The 18,797-nt window shown below is 45.3% G+C and overlaps 1 protein-coding gene across 9 annotated transcripts in view; it reads left to right on the top strand.

Moving 5' to 3' along the window:
• The window catches only part of LOC148108096 (focal adhesion kinase 1-like), a 100,291-nt gene that overhangs the window by 21,985 nt on the left and 59,509 nt on the right, over positions 1 to 18,797 (top strand). For all 9 annotated transcript variants that reach the window (XR_015721179.1, XR_015721182.1, XR_015721184.1 and 6 more), the window contains one exon: positions 3,539 to 3,636. The gene's annotated coding sequence lies outside the window, so the exon portion shown is untranslated. The remainder of the gene's footprint in view (positions 1 to 3,538; positions 3,637 to 18,797) is intronic.

Raw genomic sequence — 18,797 nt, 5'->3', positions numbered from 1 at the left:
AATGTCAAGCAAGTGTCATCAGGTCTTGGGTTCCATATCCATTAGTGATAGCCGGACTATTAAAGTTCTGTAAGCCCCTGGTGAACTTTTCATCTTTTGGGGAGAGTGAGGATATAGGAGAAATATTTGTTTTCTCAGGTGTGAAAAAAAGTTGAAACTCTTTAAATTTAAAGGAAGCAAGGTCCATATGTCTTTGAATTCTAGTTCTCCGGAAGGATAGCAGGTATGTGTAGTAGATACTCAGTACCCGAATAAATGCAAAAAAATACAAAAACCCTTTGCTTTTGTGTATACTCTTGTAGCAGGCGTTGTACTGGACTCTGCAGGGTGATAACTGGATGAGAAATGATCCTCTCCAAAAGGTCTTTGCAGCCGAGGGAGGGAGACAGAGAAGTCAGTCAGTGATGATGGTACAGTGGGTAAGTCCTGTGATAGATGTGCGCCCAGAGCATTATGATGGGTACTTATCTTTCTTCAGTCCCCCACTTTTTTTTTTTTAAAAGATTTTATTTATTTATTCGACAGAGATAGAGACAGCCAGCGAGAGAGGGAACACAAGCAGGGGGAGTGGGAGAGGAAGAAGCAGGCTCCCAGCGGAGGAGCCTGATGTGGGGCTCGATCCCATAACGCCGGGATCACGCCCTGAGCTGAAGGCAGACACTTAACCACTGTGCCACCCAGGTGCCCCATCAGTCCCCCACATTCTTAACCCTTTTTATACCTATTGTAATTTACCCCCTACCCCAGACCTATTTTCCCCATACCTTCCAGTAGCCTCTTAGTAATTTTTCTTCATGGTCATACAGACTCATCTCTTCTTCACGTTTGATTTCTGGCAGACAGTTTCCTGGAGATCTCTGTTCTGTTCTTTTCCGAGCTGCTTGCTCCTTCGGTCTTTTATTGTGTTGTCCCTGGATGTTCCTTTGTTCTCATCGTTTGGCTTTTGTCCACAGTTGGATTTTATGTTTGTGGCAACTCTTGTCTTTGTCTTTCTTCACTGACTTCTTCCTTTTGGTGGCGTTAATTACTTTAAAAAGATAGTACAGTGTTTTTGGACAAGTTGAAGACAGCCTTCAGCATTCCCTCCTCTTGAGCAACACTGCTCCGGCTTGGACTTGTTTCCCTCTCTCCTGGTGCACAGCCACCATTCTGGAATCTCCCTTCATCGTCGTCCTGGGGATTCCCTTATCCCTTCTAATGGAAGCTCATGCCTTGCTCATTTTTTGTTGATGCTCGTGTTTTGGTGAAAGACTTTCTCCAGGGGCTTTCTGACATAGGATGCTTAGGAGGCAAACCTTTTGGGACCATGCATGATTGAAACTTGATTGATGGTTTCGCTAGGTACAGAGTTCTGTATTGGAATTCATTTTTGTTCATAAATTCAAAGATTGCTCCATTGCCTTCTTGTTTTCATGTTACTGTTTTAGAATTCAGAAGCTATTCTCATTTTTCCTTCGTATGTAACTTTTCCCCCCTCCCATCTTTAGAAGCTTGCAGGAGTTTTACAATTTGTCCAAGTCTTTTGAAATATCGTGATGGTGTACCTTGTGTGGTCGGTTTTCATCCACTGTGCTGCATATTCAGCGGGTCCCTTCATTCTGGCAACTGGGAGTTTTCAGTTCTGGGAATACTCTTTGGCATTACTGTGCTGAGGTTTTCTCTCTTGCTTTTCCTTATTTAGTTTTTCTGGAAGTCTTATTATCCGGAACTTGGCTGTCCTTTGCAAAGGTTGTAATTATCTTAATACCTTTTTCTTCTTCTTCTTCCTTCCTTCCTTTGCTCCTCCTTTTCTGCCTTTTTTTGGGGGGGGGGTCTTTTTATTCTCTATTCAGGGAGATGACTTCAGTTTGACTTAACCTTTTCTTTAGTTTATTATTTCTGATTTCAGAAAGGTTCTTTAGATTTCCAAGAGCTCTTTTTCTATTTTTCTAGAAGAACATCCTGTTTTTCTTTATTGATTGCAGTGTTGTCTTACCTCTATATTATTGATAGTTTGTATAGTCTCTGTTTCTTTTAGGTTGTTTCCTTCCTTCTCCTGTCTGACGTGGTGGGGCCCTTTGACTTTTACATAAGGGTATTCTGGGTGGGCCATGTGTTGGGGGTCCCCAGGGTTAGTATCTTTAGATCTGTCTTTTGGAGCTGATCAGATTCCCCAGAAATATTCTCCAGTCTCTTTCCGGCACAATTCTGACTTCAGAATCTGGAAGCCAGCGGTGTGCGTGTGTGGTCTGTTGTAGGAGAGCTGGAGAATTCACTGTTCACTGTATATACGGTCATTAAGTCCAGCTCTGTTCAGTGCAGCTGGGCAGGGTGACTTCAGTCCATAGACGCCTTTACTTTTCCGGGGAATGCCCCCTCCCATCTTCTTTCAGAGTGAGGGGGCATCACGTTGTGCCTGGCTTGAGGTTGAGGTTCTGGTTTCAGCTTCCATGGCCTTCCCTGGCTCCTCTGTATTTGGGGCTATGCCTTCTTTACCCCCGTTCTGTCTACACTGCTGCTGCCACTTCTGGTCTTCTAGGACACTGCTGTGCAAGTGGAAGTGGTTCCCGTGTATTCCACTGCTGAATTAGGACCTGGCTTTCTTGGGCCTGCTGCCTCCTTTACTCTACTTCAGTCTGTTATAGTTTCTGTCTCCTCCAGGTTTCTTCTTTTTACTTTTTTGTTTGGGTCTCAATCTTCCATGTTAGAAGATTTCCTCAGTACTTCAAAAATCTTGGCTTTTTTCTCCTTTCAGTTCTCCCTGTGCTGTTTCAAACATTTTTTAAAAAGATTTTATTTATTTACTTATTTGAGGGAGTGAGTGTATGCACAGGAGAGAGAGCAGAGAGCACAAACGGGGAGGGGCAGAGGGAGAGGGAGAAGCAGACTCCCTGTTGAGCAGGGAGCCTGACCTGGGGCTCCATCCCTGGACCCTGGGATCATGACCTGAGCTGAAGGCAGATGCTTAACAGACTGAGCCACCCAGGCGCCCCTGTTTAGAACATTTTTAAAAAATATCTCTTTAGTATAGTTTTGATGGAAGGCAGTGGAACAGATGTCTATACTCTGTCATTGTATCGTGCACTTATTAGCCAACCACACCCTGTTAATTTATGATTTTTGATATGTTTGAATAGTTTCCAGTTGCTTCACATGTATTTCTTTTCTTTTTTTTTTTTTTTTAAGATTTTATTTATTTATTTGACAGAGAGAGATACCAGTGAGAGAGGAGACACAGGCAGGGGGAGTGGGAGAGGAAGAAGCAGGCTCCCAGCGTAGGAGCCTGATGTGGGGCTCGATCCCAGGACTCTGGGATCACGCCCTGAGCCGAAGGCACACGCTTAACGACTGAGCCACCCAGGTGCTCCTTCCTGTGTGTTTCTTAAGTAGAAATAGGTTTGAAGACAGGGACGTGGTGCCCTCTTCTCACCCCTCATCCCAGGCGTTGCCCAGTAGGCTTGCGTGGGAGGTGATGGAACTGGCTGAGGGGTGAGTTCAGTAGAGCTTCAAGAAGTGAAAGGAAGGGGGTTTTAATGCGCATGTTGTCTCTCCTTGTCAGGTTCTCTGAGGACTATGGAAAGAGGAAAGAGAAACCGGGAGCATTTCCTTTAAACCCACGTTTGATTTCTTCACAGAGTTACCGTGGCCTTCAGAACTGTGAGTATAATTCTCTTGCTACATTTGTGTTTTGGTGTTTCCTTTTGTTTTGATTTTTCTTTCATCTGTCTTAAGGTTTCTTTGACATATACTAGAAACAAATAAAAGCTAGTTGATTTTGCAGAGTAGGTGAGGGAAGAAATATTAGTTGTTTAGTGCCTTTTATGTGTGGAGAGAGGCAGGCAGGATGACAGTCCTGTCCCTGATAGTTGTGACAGTAGCAGCATGTGCCCTAGAAGAGTGGCCCAACAGGGTCAGCACTGGGCCATCCAGCTCCTAGGTGAGTCTCTGGCAGTAATCCCCTGAATGAGGCTACCCTTTGCCCCTGTTTCACATTTGCATAACTGAAACAGAGGTTAAAGGTTACTAAGTTAGTAAAAAGCAAAGCTGGGATTCAGACTCAGTCTGGCTTCGGAGCGTGTGCTTTTTACTTGTGTTTTATTCTTATGGGCTCTGGATTCAGATGTTGGCTTGGCTGCTTACTTACTAACTCTTCTCTAACTACTGAAACCTAGCTTTCTCTCCATGCGAACTCTTCACTGACTACTTTTTTTTTTTTTTAAGATCTTATTTATTTATTTGACAGAGATAGAGACAGCCAGGGAGAGAGGGAACACAAGCAGGGGGACTGGGAGAGGAAGAAGCAGGCTCATAGCGGAGGAGCCTGACGTGGGGCTCGATCCCATAACGCCGGGATCACGCCCTGAGCCGAAGGCAGACGCTTAACCGCTGTGCCACCCAGGCGCCCCTCTTCACTGACTACTTAAACCTAGCTCTTTGCTCTGACAAAGGGTGCTGGTGATGGGACCGCTCTCCCAGGGTTGTGGTGAAGATGCCATAAGAAATGTGAAATGTGCTCAGCATTCACAAATGTTAGCAATTGCTATTCGGTGGCAGTTCCCCCACTTTAATGAGAGGAAAATTAAGCTCCAGAGATTCGGTTATTTGTGATTTGTTAATTTGTAACCTTGGCACTTGTGCTGCACTCCACAGTTGGGAGGTTATAGAATTGAGATTCTATTCCAGTTTGTCTTATTTCCAAAGACTGCTCTTTCTGGTAGGCCTAGTGGTAAATCGAGGACAGATCGTTGATAGAAGATTCATCAATCTGTCTTGTGGTATTAGCATTGGTAAGATTTTAGCAATACATTGCTTTGGTGTAAAAGCCCCATAAACTTAGACTTCATGGATTCAGAATTCAAAATCATTATAATTACGTTGAATTTGACTTTGGCAAGTGTGTTTGTCTTAGATGTCCAAGGGGCAGGACCCTGGATTGTTTTTCCATTTCCTTCTGGGTTTCAGTTCACTTTCCTCCTTTGTTCTCCTTTCTCCCCCAAACCCACTTTTGTTTCTGCCAGGATTAGGTATTAGGGAAGGGAAGGAAAATTGTGTCACGAAGTTTCAGTTTCCAAGTAAGGCCTGGAAGTCTTGCTCCTTTTTTCTGATTCCTTCTACCCTTTCTTGGCTACGAGAGGCACCTGTTCTGTGTGCTGTGCCAGGTGTGACTCTGCTGTCTTTTGGAGAAGGCCATGCCCAGCTGTTTACATCCCTTGTCTCCTCCCCACCCTCCCTGCACATTTCGATGTTTCTTCCTATAACAGTGGGCTATATTTATTTGGTACAAGTCTGTTTCTGCATCTTTAAAGGCAAAGATTTTGTTATTTCGTTTCTGCATGTTTTCTGCTTGACCCATGGGTAGTTTTCACTAAATGCTGGATGAAGTAGTGTTTAATGCTTGCCACAAAATAAGTTCTCTTTTCTTAGTGGATCCAAACAAGAGGGAGAATATCAAGTATAACTTTTCATCAGCATTAGCTATTAAAAATCGTTCGTCATGGTAGAGCCCAAGACAGTTTCATATTTAGCAGAAGTTACACAAAATTTTTCTTCTTAATGGGATGTGCAGCGGAACGAAGGCCTGACAGGGAACTGAGAGCCCGTTCTTGGCTCACTGGAACTTTGAGCACCGGGATATAATCTGCTGCTTCTAGTTTGGCCCTCCCCTCCCCTTCCCCCCTGTTTGAAAATATGTAAACCCAGGAAAATAACCTTATAACCAGTGTTTCTATAATTGTTTCCCCCAATTCTGGACAACTGGTGAGGCCACACGAGTAAGCCTGGCTTTGTACAGCATCGACTTAATGGTGTTCCTCTGAGACCCGGGTTCCTTGATGTACCTGAGTGCCCTGGTCCACTTGAGCCCCTGCAGGACAGATCAGGGTCTTGGTTCTTGATTTGTTTTGGGCTGTTGCATTTTTAAGGCAGAACTTGGGATGGAGGTGTTTTACAATCAGAATTCTAGGAAAGCAAAGCAAAGTTTTGGAGGAGTTGAATTGCTGAAATATGTATGGAGATTATTTTCAGGGTTAATGGGGTGTGCGGAGGCAGTAGACAGAAAGGAAGGTTGCCCGGAGACCCATCTGAAACCCCCCATTTGGTGAATAAAGATAGGTTATTTAGCGTCAGGGCAGCTGAGAACAATCGACATAGATTGAACTGTGAGGTTCTGGGGCTGTTTGTCCAAACAAAGAGTCGCTAGGGTAAGGCGGTGCTGGCTGTCGGCTCCGGAGGGCAGCTGTCCCTCCCTCAGTGTTGAGCCCTGAGATTCGGCTGAGGTTTGAAAGGCTAGTGTGTTGGGAATAGACACTGGTGGTGGGGGCTGGAGGGTGGGGGAGAGTAGAGGACAACCAGGAGATTGTCGGCACGCTGTTCAGGGAACCAGGTGAGCGGCAGCAGAGGCTGGGATTGGAGCAGGAAAACTGGAGGTGGTGAGAAGCAGTTGGGCCTTGGATGTATTTCAAAGGTAGAACCAGTAGGATTTGCTGACAGATTGGATAAGGGGTGTGAGGGCAAAGGGAGGAGTTGAGTTGACTAGAAGGCTCTTGGCCTGGGCAACTAGATGGGGGGAAGGCTGTGGGTGGAACTTGGTTTAGAGGGTCAGATGGGGAGCTCACTGTAGGCATTTTAAGTTTGTGATTCTGTTAGGGATCCAAGTAGAGATGTCATGTAGGCAGTTGTAAATAGGCATTTGGAGCTTGGAAGAGAAGTCTGAGCTGGAAGTGGCCATGAAAACGCAGTGACGGTCTGTGGTCACCGAGGGAGTGAGCACAGAGAAGACAAGCAAGCCTGAGCCTCGGGTCACTCTGCCATCGAGTGCTCAAGGACGAACATGAGCAGTGTTTGGCACAGAGCAGGTGTGAAGAAGACCACAAGCACTGGCACCATGGGAAGAAGGGAAGAAGTGTCCAGGAGGAGGATGTGATCAACTCTCTGAAGTGTCAGGAAAGGTCATGATGAGGACTGAGGTTTGGCCTTCGGGTTTGGAGACTTGGAGGACACTCTGGCAAGTGCTCGGCGCAGTGTGGGGGTGTGGTCAGAATGAAAGCCCGCCTGGACGGTGGTGTGAAGGGGGAGAGGGTAGTGAGACAGATTGCATCTGGGTGACTTAGGTCCAGGGTGTACGGTCATCCTCACACTTACTCACCGTCTGGGTTCTGAGTAACGCAGCCGGGTCCCTGAGGTCCGTGGTGGTATCTTCATGTCACGGGCGGGGAAAGGTCAGGTTCAGAGCTTACAGTAGCTTTCTCAAGAGTACGGAGCCAGCAGGCTGACGCCAGGTCTCAGGCCATGCACGCTGTCCTCAGCTGCCCTGCGTCCTGAGGGTGGAGAGACACTGTTGAAGGGGGAAAGGGGGTAGCGTGGTTGAAAAGTTGTAGGAAAACACTTATGTCCTGCTGGAAGTGCTTCTGTTAAGGATTCTTTCTTTTTCTTACTTAGCAATTTCACTGCTATCAGAGGGTGGTACGTGCATGTGTTCAAAAGTAAAACAGTGTTGAATGGTTCATGCAGAACCAGCGGGCTCCTGTCCTGCCTCCACCATCCGCCTCCCAGAGCTGCCTGGAATCCTGCTTATCTGTTTCTTGTAGCATTTCTGTCCACGGTTCCCAGCAATATCTATGTAGAGGCAGGGCCATCGACGTGTCACTTTTAGAAAAAGTTACATTTTGAACTCCCATCTCCCCCCACATAGTTGTAGCACAATTTTTGTTTAGAGCCATAATTTGGTGAATTGTTTTGACTTTGTTAATGTTGCTCACTATTGAGCTGGTTAATGTAGCATGATTATATTCCCTTTTAGTTCCACTTTTTGTTTTCCTGTTTTCTTGAGCTTAACAGTTGCCACTTTTTGTTTTTTTTTCTGTTTGCTTGATATTCTTAAGAGTTCTCACTCTCCCTGACAGTAGGGCCTCTTAATAAAATTTGCCATCTGCTCATGTGTATTCCTTCTGTCTTCACCCCCAGGGACATCTGTTTTCTTGCATGCTGGACAGGTTACTCTCCCATGGTAGCAGGGTTGAGGTGCGTAGGGCAGATCCTGCAGGAGCAGGCAAGACCGGGTAGAGAATCCTGATGGGGAAGACAGTGATGGGGAGCTCAGAGGGAGGAGGACGGTGTCCTCCTGAGGGAGCAGGTCCGGGCATGGTGAGTGGGGCTGGTGGTAGTTGGGGAAGGGCATTCTGGGTGGAGATGGTGAGAAAAAGCAGAGCGGGACGAGATCGGTTACTTTTTGTTAACCTACAAAGCCTGTATTGTGGCGTCTCGCTAGGTGGTACATGTTAACTTAGTTACTGATTCTTCCTTTAAGACCTTTAAATAGATTTCCATGGAAAATGTGACATTCAGATCGTTAAACATTTGTCCTAAATCTTTTATTTTTTGAAAGATTTTATTTTTTAAGTAATCTGTACACCCAATGTGGGGCTCAAACTTACAACCCCGAGGTCAAGAGTCGTACACTCTACTGACTGAGCCAGCCAGGGTCCCCCGTCATAAATTTTAATATTTTCTTAAAACCTGAGCATAGAATATATCATGACACTTAAATCCAAGAGATCATCTTAAACTGTTGATTCCATGTATTTGTTCATGGAAAAATCTTTATGGATATCCCGTCACTGAGGCGGCCCAGCCAGTCATCGTGCAGGAGTGCCTTTGTAGATTGGTGGTTGAGTCTCTTCCTATAGCAGCACACACCGCATTCTAGCTCTCTCAACAGATGGGCCTCGGTTGGGCTCCCAGGGCCTGATCGCTTCCCTGGGAATTAATCTCCGTGGGCCTCTGCCACTCCTCTGGGATCGTGGCCATCCGGTCTGACAGCTTAAGTTGCTAATTGACTTGTGGGGAAGACAGTTTAAAAATACATTTATATGTGAGCGTGTGAATTTATTTTATAATTGTATTTATGTAAATAATCTGGACATCTATACGTTTACAGTAAAAGGTGTTAAATGCTTTCCAGAAGAGTGATGAAGTTTTATGAGGGAACAGCTCGTGGTGCCTGGCACACAGTAGCCCCTCAGTGAGAATGAATGCTGAGCTCCAGTCTGTCCCCCGCTTGCCCTGATGCCAGCGATGTTGTGAGACACTGCCTCCTCTGCACGGGCCTCGCCCTCAGCTCGGCTGATGGGCTCCGGCCTCAGCACTGCCGGCTGGTGCCTCTTCATGCCACCCCCCCCCCCCCCGTTATGCTTTTGTTTCTCCTGCTTTTCTGCTTGGAACATTCATTCTTTTTAAAGGGGAAACTTTGAGGGTTCTTCCCTAGGGCATGGCTGTGTGTGTGTGTGTGTGTGTGTGTGTGTGTCTGCCTGTCTCCCTCTCTCTCATTTGGACCACAGGGCTGGGCTTTGGCATCTTTGTGCATCAGCTCTGCACACACAGGCTTAGCTGGTAACTCATTCAACTTTCTTTATTTGCTTGTCTCACTTCCTTGGTTGTCAGTTCTCGTGGGCCAGGTTCTAACGTTACTGCTTTTTGAATCCATGTGGTCTGACGTGTTATCAGCACTCAGTGATTGTTGAGTGAAAAAAATCCCGAATTGTTGAAATCTGGGGCATTTTTTTAAAGGAGGTGCTGTTTCATGCCGGTGGAGACGGTGGGGAGAGACTTCCATACTGTAGGAATTCTGGGGGCAAAGGCACTGGGAAACGAACTTGTGTGTGGAGTGTTTAGGCAGACATGGGCTTTCCTGCTGATTATAGTTGGAGGCTGCGTTAAGGTTCGTGGAGAGAGGTGAGTAGGGAAGGCTTGCTCCTCCGCCCACTGTCTCTAAGGGGTGAGGGCGGGGCTCTTGTAAGCCTTTACCCTGCCCCTAAAGATCTGTGCTCCCCAGGTGTGGTTCCAGCCTTTTTGTCTTATCCCTGTCCACCCACTTGACACTGTTCTCTCTTTTCCTGGGAGGCTCACCCACCATTTGGCTTTGCACACCTTGTCTACCTCTGTCCCCCGCTGCCTGGTCACCAGTGCCTTTCCCCTCTACCTGGGGACACCCTGGAAACCACCAAGCCATTCTAGCTTAGATTCCTAGTGTGTGCTCCTTTCCTTGTCAATCCGAATTGTTGGTAAGCGTCAGTGAAATGTGCTTGCGCCCCCAGCATGTGGTAGGTGTGCAGAAGAGGGGAGTTCGTGTTAAGTAGGCCTTTCTGGTGCTGCAAAGAGGCGGGCTGGGCTAGGGGACTGAACACATGGTGCAGGGTGGAGCACCGCAGTAGGGCAGTGCTTGGACAGAGACGGGAGCACAGCCTGGCCAGTGTGTTCTCCGTGAAGGGCTCACCTTTGCTTCTGAGGTCTTAACCGAGAGAGTACAGTGAGCCCCCTCTCAGCCCTAGTTTGAATATTATTAACATCAACTTCATCATGCACAGAAATAATATGGTGGGTATTATAATTTGTCTCTCAGATTGTTTCACTTTCCTCATTGTGTTTGGAGAAGAAGCTGCTGGTTTCCCCGTGTTCTTTTCATGTGCAGTTTTAGAGCTTTTCGTTTCACGTAGGACCTTTCGTTTCACGTAGCGCGCGCCAGGAAATGTGTGCACCAGCTGATGCTTTATCGCAGGCTTCCGTCCGTCTGTCATGGCCCCCGCCCCCAGTCTCCTGGTTGAGCAGTAATTATATGAACCCGTAGAGTGTGTCGTCCCCCCGATCACCCTCCTCCCGGCACCACTGTCCCCATCTGTCCCGGCGCCCGCTCCTGCTCGCCCTTCTCACCAGCCAGCACACTCTGGGGTCTACTTGTTTGCACTGTTTGCTGTCCTGCAGTGAAATGCACCGCCCCCCACCAGGCAAGGAACTGCTCATTCCAGATTAATGCTGCACCCCCAGGGCCTCACACTACTAGACTCCTGTAGTGAGCCGATGAGTAGATTGATGGATTTAGTCACCTTGTCTGCTTGCAGAGACAGAGGTTCACATCACTAGAGGCAGATGAGAAGGGTCATGGAGGTTTTTGTGAAAATTAAAAAACTTCTTTGTAGTGCCTGAATGGTTAGTGACACTGAGTTTTTAAAGCAGTTTTCACAAATCTTTCCTTTCAAATTCATCTGTAATTGTTCAAACTATTAGGAATTTATTGTAAATTTAACAGTTTTCTGTATTTCATAACTTTATCTGTTTTCAGTTAAAGAGAAAAATCCATTTTGAAACAATTATCACTGAGTGGTTTTGTTTTGCCTTTGAGTAATATTTGTATAAATGGTAGTGTGATTGACTGTAGCTCCCAGAGCGGAGGTTTATATGCCCGTCTACATTATCTTCTTTACCTTCTTCAGATGATACACATCTGCATTTCTATACCTTTCTTCCTGAAAAGTTGTAGAAAATGAGTCCTATTCTAAATGTTGTATAGGAGTTTGATGTTGAAAACCAAGCAGTGGTGGTAAGTTTTTCCTTTGAGCGTGAAGACCAGCGTGCCGTTGGCTTCTTTCCTGTGCTCTGACGCTCCGGTGTGTGTGTGTGTCCGTGTCGCCCTCTGCGCACAGTCTGCGTCGGAGTCGTTGGTCAGGGGGCGGTGCCTTGCCAGTGACAGCAGCTTCCGGAGCTGACAGGCTTCGGGTTCCCTTCTGTTTCACCTGGGGCCCTGTCACATCTGTGCATCGATTTGGGCGAACTGGCCTGTGAACAATATTGTGACTTCTGGTCAACCTGTCCAGGTAGCGAGGTCTGTGAGCTCCCTCAGTTGTGTGCGGTACGTCTCAGTTTGGAGGGCTTCGTGCTGTTCCAACGCTGTTGTAAGGGGCAGCGCTTGGCTTATGTGTGGCAGTGGTTCATCTTGTTCGTTTATCTCGTGGCCTTAATATAAATTCACTTATTGGTTCTGGTGGTTTACTGGAGCAAGTAGAAAATCCAAAGAAATCTATGCTCGTGTAATCTGAAAATAACCTTTTCTCTCCAATCTTTATGTCTTTTATTTCTCTGTCTTGCCCTCTCGCCTTGACCAGCACCTTCATTACAGTGTTCTTGTCATGTGCTGGCCTCAGGGAGCAAGTTCTCAGTGTCGAGTAGGGTTCAGTCCTCGTTTTGTCTTTGTTTTGGCAGAGGTCCTCCGTTGAATGTAAAAATTTTCCTTTTAACTCCTGGTTTTCTGAGAGGTGTTGTGTTTTTGTTTTTGTTTTTAAATCGTGAGAGGGTGTTGCATTTTGTCAAGTGCTTTTTCGGTGTGTATTGAATTGCTTGTAGAAATTTTCTGTTTTATAAAATAATGGGTGAATTACGTTTCGATTGTTGAATCAGCCTTGCATTTCTGAGGTAAATCCCACTTGATCATGTTGTATTATCCTTTTATATATTGTTAGATGGATAGGCAATATTTTGTTTAGGAAATCTGTATCTATTTGCGTGGGGGTATCAATCTGTCATTTTTTTTCTTGTGACCTTTTTGTGGTGCTCTCGTTTCAAGTACCGCCATTCTCATAGAACAAGCTGGGAGGTGTCCCCTTACGTTTCCGTTTGCATGACCAGTGTATGTAAAGTTAGGGACACTAATCTCTCGTGGCAGTACTGGGAGTCTTAGTCCCATTTGGTGGCGAGGTACTAGTCACAAAGGGCTGTAAAGCAGCAACAGGAATGTGTTATGTCTTGTGTAGTTGTATTCCAGGGATGGGGATGCACACACGCATGTATGTGTGTGCTCATGTAGAAAGCCGTGGAGCTCTGAGCTCGGGATTTGTGCATCTCACACGTTAGGCTCCAGTCCGGACTAGCAGAATTGGACCGTGTGTGCAGCCCCCACGCAGCGATGCAGCTCTGGAGGTCTGGCATTGTGCTCAGTTTGGAAAGGGAAGATCAGACGCATCAACACGGTATCTTAAGCCAGGTTCCTAAAGCCCAGGGAAAAGAGTATATATAAAATCTGAGATACGAGATTTTAAATGCTTAAAAATACCCTAATATTACACGTGTAATAAAGTGGTACAGCGTTAAAGGAATTTGTTAGAAAAAAAATGCAGACAAAAACTTATAACAGAAAAGGAAACCGTTTCCTAGAACCAGGGAGCAAGGAGAAGAATTGAGGCTTGAATGTTGAGGAAGGGGGCCGAGAGCCGCTGGGCAGGGATTCAGGGGATGAAGGGCGGCTCCTGCAGAGTCGGACTGGAGCGGGTGCCAGAGAGGCCCAGTGCTTCCTTCTGTGTGGCTCTGCTGCTGGGAACATCTGATGAGCTTCCGTCAGTGGCTGATGCTGCAGGTGGAAACATTTCAGACCGGAGCTGTGTTTACACCCCCATCGCTTATACTGTAATGTCTCTGTGCGGTGCTGTGAGAGGTGTCAGGATGTTGCCGGAAGAAAGAGCTCTGCAGCAGTCACTTCCACAGGGAGGGTTCCCCTGATTTTCGGACACCTTGCTTTTCAGACTGTAGGTGGTTTCAGTGACCTGCAGATTTTATTTGGATTGCAGCTTGAGACTTTTTCACACAGTCTTGTTTAATGTTATGTAATGAGTTTAGGGGACGTGAATATAAAGTTTCCTTATATTTATGTTGGCCAGAAAAATGTTGTATTGAAAGATATATGTAGTCTGTCTTATATTAAAAGCACACAAACAAAAACCAAGGAAAAAACTTAGGACCTTGTTAAGCAGGATGAGGCCGTATGTTGTATTTCCCCCAAGGTCTGTTCTGTTAACCGTTTTAAATTTTTTTAAGAGAAACAAAATACTGCCAGAATATCATATACTAACTTTACTTTTCTACTGTGAAAATCTTACCTGTTGTAAAGTTGACAGAATCATTGAGAAGATAATATCAGAGTGTCGGGTATTCTGTTTGTTTTAACTTTTATGTAAGATCATGATGGAATGGTGTACTGCTGGTATATTTTCAGTTTAGAAAAATGCATATTATCTTTTTATAGGGCAAGGTTTAGCGGAAAATTCTATGGAACACTTGTGCTTCATTTGGTCATTGGGTTTAATTACAGATTTCAAACATACCAGGTAGTATCATAGTGGGAATGATAGTCTGTTGTTTTCTTTTTTTGACAAGAATTCATAAAGCTTTGAAGTGTAGCAGGAAAGATGCTTTTTAGGGCTATGATGGGACTTTTGAAGTATTAATTAAATGGGGGGGGGCCTTTTAGGCTTTCCATTTTGAAAACAGTCTTAGCATTTCCCTTTCATCGGCCTAGAGAATTCAGGTTATCCCTCCTAAGCACTGCTGCCACGGATTGGTTGCTGACATTGTCTCTAATATATCTTGGTAATAAGCACTCTACCTTCATTATCTCCTCTAGGATGGTGGGTGTTACTGCTTGTGCTCTGCAGACAAGGAGCCTCTAATAATTTAAGAGTCACTTGTTGGGAGCGGGGGAGGCAGGTATAGTCTTTAACATTAGTAACACGCACTGCTTCTCAGTCGGGATCTTGCTCGGAAGTCACGGCCTGTGGAACCGTCACTGAGACTTGTCTCTTCGGTAGAATTCACAGCCTTCTTCAGTTATAGGCTCAGGGACTAGATTGGGCTCATTCTTTTAAAGGTTTATTTGTGTGATTTAGGTGAAGTTTTAGGTGTCCTATAATCTCTAGGGTGTCTTGCCCATAGAAAGTAAATGGATGGCTCAAGGTAGAGATGCTTTAATAGTCTTGATAATCTAAGGGATGTGCCTACCTAACCACTGAAAGTCGTCAAAGCCATAATAGTTGAAATGCTATTGTAGTACATTATTTTCCCCATTGTAGGTTGTTAACAGTTTTACTATGGAAATTGCATTTTTTTTTTTTTTAAGATTTTATTTATTTATTTGACAGAGATAGAGACAGCCAGCGAGAGAGGGAACACAAGCAGGGGGAGCGGGAGAGGAAGAAGCAGGCTCATAGCAGAGGAGCCTGATGTGGGGCTCGATCCCATAATGCCGGGATCACACCCTGAGCCGAAGGCAGACGCTTAACTTAACTCTGTGCCACGCAGGCGCCCCTGGAAATTGCATTCTTGCACTCAAAATTGGGGATTAAGTGAAGTTAGCCACGCTTTCTTTCTCTTTGGCTCCCAGAATCCTGTGAGGAGTCTTTTACCTGATCCTAGCAGGAGATGGAAACGTTCTTTTATAAGGAGACTGGTCCAAGAGAAAAGGCAGACTAACGTTCTGGGGCCTCTAGCCAAGCAGCTGATTCTCTGCTCAGTGCAGAGATCATCAGGTCGCCCGCATGTACAGGGCTCCTCGACAAGCAGGTGTTTAAAGATAGCCTCTGCAGCACAGCAAGAAGAAATAAGTGGGACAACACCAAACTAAAAATTTCCGTGCAGCAAAGGAAACCATCAACCAAAGGGCAAGAAAAGGGCAGCCTGAAGAATGGGAGAAAATATTTGTAAATCATATATCTAATAAAGGACTAATATTTAAAATATATAAGCAACTCATACAACTCGATACCAAAAAAAAAAAGTGTTGAAAAAAATGGGCAGAGGATCTGAGTAGACATTTCTCCAAAGAGGACATCCGGATGGCCGACAGATACGTGAAAATATGCCCAGCATCATTCATCGTCAGGGAAATGCGAATCAAAACGACCGTGAGGTATCACCTCACACCTGTCAGAATGGCTGTGATCACGAAGACGAGAATAACAAGTGTTGCTGAGGATGTGGAGAGAAAGGAGCCCTCATGCACTGCTGGTGGGAATACAAACTGGTGCAGCCACTGTGGAGACAGTATGGAAGTTCCTCAAGAAATTAAAAGTAGAATTAACCATATGATCCAGCTGTTTCACTATGAGGTATTTATCCAAAGAAAGTGAAAATACTAATTTGAACAGATATATGTGTACTACAGGATTATTTCCAATAGCCAAGACATGGAAGCAACCCAAGTGTCCATTAATGAGTGAATAGGTGGAGAAGATTGTGTGTGCGTTCGTACACACACATATAAATACATACCGTGGAGTATTATTCCGCCATTAAAATGAAATCTTGCCATTTGCAAGAACATGGGATGGATTGTGAGGACATTATGCTACATGAAATAAGACTAATCTTTCAGAGAAAGACAAATACCTTGTGATCTCAGTAACGAGTGGAACCAAAAAACCCAAAACAAACGAACAAATAAAACTAGATACAGAGAAAAGAACGGTGGTTGCTCAAGGGGGGCTTGGAGGGGTGGGCGAAATGGGTGAGGGGGTCAAGAGGTACAGAATTCCAGTTATCAATAAGTTGTGGGGCTATAACGTACAGCATGCTCCCTGTAGTTGATAATATTGTAGTGTATACCTGAAAGATGCCAAGAGAGTAAATCTTAAAAACTCTCATCACAAGAAAAAAGTTCTTTTTTTGGGTGACTTTTTATGGTGACAAGTGGTAACTAGACTTGTTATGGTGATCATTTCATATTGTATACAAATGTCGAATCATTACATGTACACCTAATACTAATATGTTGTATGCCAATTATATTTCGATAAAAAAAATAAAGACAGCCTTTGCTTTCAAAATGTGAAGCCAAAACAGAGAGAGAAAACAGTTTTGAGTAACAAAGAGGAAACCACAAGCAGAAAGAAGCTAAAAGAAGATAAAAAATTTAAATCTCAGTAGAACTGCATCCATGAAAGACCAACAGAATCCTTTTTTTTTCTTTTTAAGATTTATTTATTTATTTTTGGGGGGTTGGCAAAGGGAGAGGTGGAGAGAGTCCCAAGCAGACTCTGCTGCTGGGCGCAGAGCCTGACGCAGGGCTCGCTCCGACAGCCCTGAGATCACGACCTGAGCCAAAACCAAGAGTCAGATGCTTTAACCAGCTGCGTCACCCAGGCACCCCTAGAATTCTTTCAAAAAGTGCATTCAAAGAAGAGGAAAATTGAAAGCATCAAAGTAGACATAAACTCAGTAAGAGCAGTGGGAAATAATTTGGAAGATATCTCTCAGAACATGTGTAGGAAAGAAAAATGAGGGAGAAAAGAAAGCAAGTAGGATGAGTTGAGAAGGTCTAACATCCAAATAATAAGAGTTGTAGAAAGAGACAAAAGGATTAAATCATCAAAGATCTGATACAAGGACATTTTCTGGAAGCAAAGGGTAAGGGTTTCCAGATTGCAGGTTCCTGGATACTGAAGCCCCGTGGCTACCCCTTGGGCCTCTCCTCCTCCGCCCTTCCCGTGGCAAGACAGCCTCCTTGCGGCCTTGCGGCACCTGTGCAGCTGTGACGTTCTAACTGTGGAAGGGGTGAGGTCTCTTCCTTTACAACTCTTCCTACTCTTGCCATTTTTTAGTAGTATTTATTACAGTTGTAATTAGCCACATGTGTGTATCTCCCTTGACTAGGCTGAGAGCTCTGCAGGGTAGGGTCATATATATATATCCACACATCTGTTCCAGTGCCTAGCCTAGTATTTGGTAAAGTAAGTATTTTCAACTTAACTAATCTAAGGGTGGTGTGGCACATTCATTTGCCCCTGGGGGACAGGCATGGCTGGATGACTACATGAAGCATTGTGGCCATGGAAAAGCGGGCAGTAGCAATACCATATCCAGCTGACCCTTGGCCCAGGACAGGGGTGTGTGGTAACAACATGATGGGCGAATACCTGTTGCCACTCCACTGTGTGTTGCCACGCAGGAGTGAGACCCGCCAGTGACCGTGTTTTCAAGAGAGGATGGGAATCCAGCAGCAGCAGGGCTTGGCAAGCAAGAGCCCAGTCTTGAGGTAGACTGCCTGGCTGTGAGGCTCATGTAGGAGGCATGTGGCCTTGGGCGGGTCACTTCTCTCTGTTCCCACATGTGGAAAGTGGGGGAAAAAGAAGGTCTTTTGCTTTGTTTTGTTTTTTAAGATTTTATTTATTTATTTTGTCAGAGAGAGAACCCAAGCAGGGGGAGGGACAGGCAGAGGGAGAAGCAGGCTCCTTGCCGATGTGGGACTTGATCCCAGAACCCTGGATCATGACCTGAGCCGAAGGCGGACACTTAACTTACTGAGCCACCCAGGCGCCCCCCAAAATAAGGTTATTATGAGGATTAAATTATTTCATTTTTAAGTTCTTAGAACAGTCCTGGCATGGTAATGTTGCATCAACAATTACCTACAGAAACCTCTGGAAGCCCTGAGTCTAGGTGCAAACCTTCCTGTCTCAGGAGCAGCTTTTACCATGATGAGGTCCAGGTCAGTGTTTGTATAGTAGGGAAATTGCTCTTTTATTAGGCACAGCAGTTTAACTCCACATTGGGAGTCTTTGTCATTATGCTGTTTTGCTTTTGCAAAATGCTCGCCAAAGAAAGAACCTATGGAAATATTTTCCCAAAGGTAAATTTACGTCTCTTTCTTAGGAGTACAAAGACTCTGTTATAGCTGTGAAATTATAGGGTTTTTTTGGAAGACTTCAAAGAGCCCCAGTCAGAATATCAGATGCCTCCCCCTTCACCCCCCAGCCTGAGAGCAGATGGGGTCCACCAAGCCTTATTCCCTTTCCCAGAGTAAGCTTCCAGAAGTCCAGCTCCCTGCTCCCCACTCCTTGACTCCAGGCAGGAAGCATCTCCATTCGCATGAGTTCAGGCATGTGGGGCTGTATTGTTCCCAGTAACAAATACTAAACCGAAGTAACTCTTCTGTTTCTTGCTCATCCTCATTCCTCTGACAGTTTCTGCCCCTCTTGTGTTCTATATCTCCATGGAATGGTATCACTTTTCCACTCAGTTACCTGAGCAAGAAAAATGGTTGCTGACTTTCCTTTAATTGTATGTGGGCAATCTAGTCACTCCCTGTCCTCTTGATTTTTTTATAGCTCTCAAATCTTTCCACTTCTTGGGCCATAGTTAGTGCTGTCAGGATTATAACAGAAGCTTTCAGACTGGTCTGTATGGGCTTAATTGCTGCCCAGGTGCATATCCTAAGACCGTTCAGG

The sequence above is a fragment of the Ursus americanus genome, chromosome 22 (genome assembly GCF_024610735.1).
Source record: "Ursus americanus isolate L20-20 chromosome 22, mUrsAme1.1.p, whole genome shotgun sequence".
Taxonomy (NCBI): Eukaryota; Metazoa; Chordata; class Mammalia; order Carnivora; family Ursidae; genus Ursus; species Ursus americanus.
Note: the sequence above shows the minus strand (reverse complement) of the source record. Positions and strands in the feature narration are given on the sequence as shown.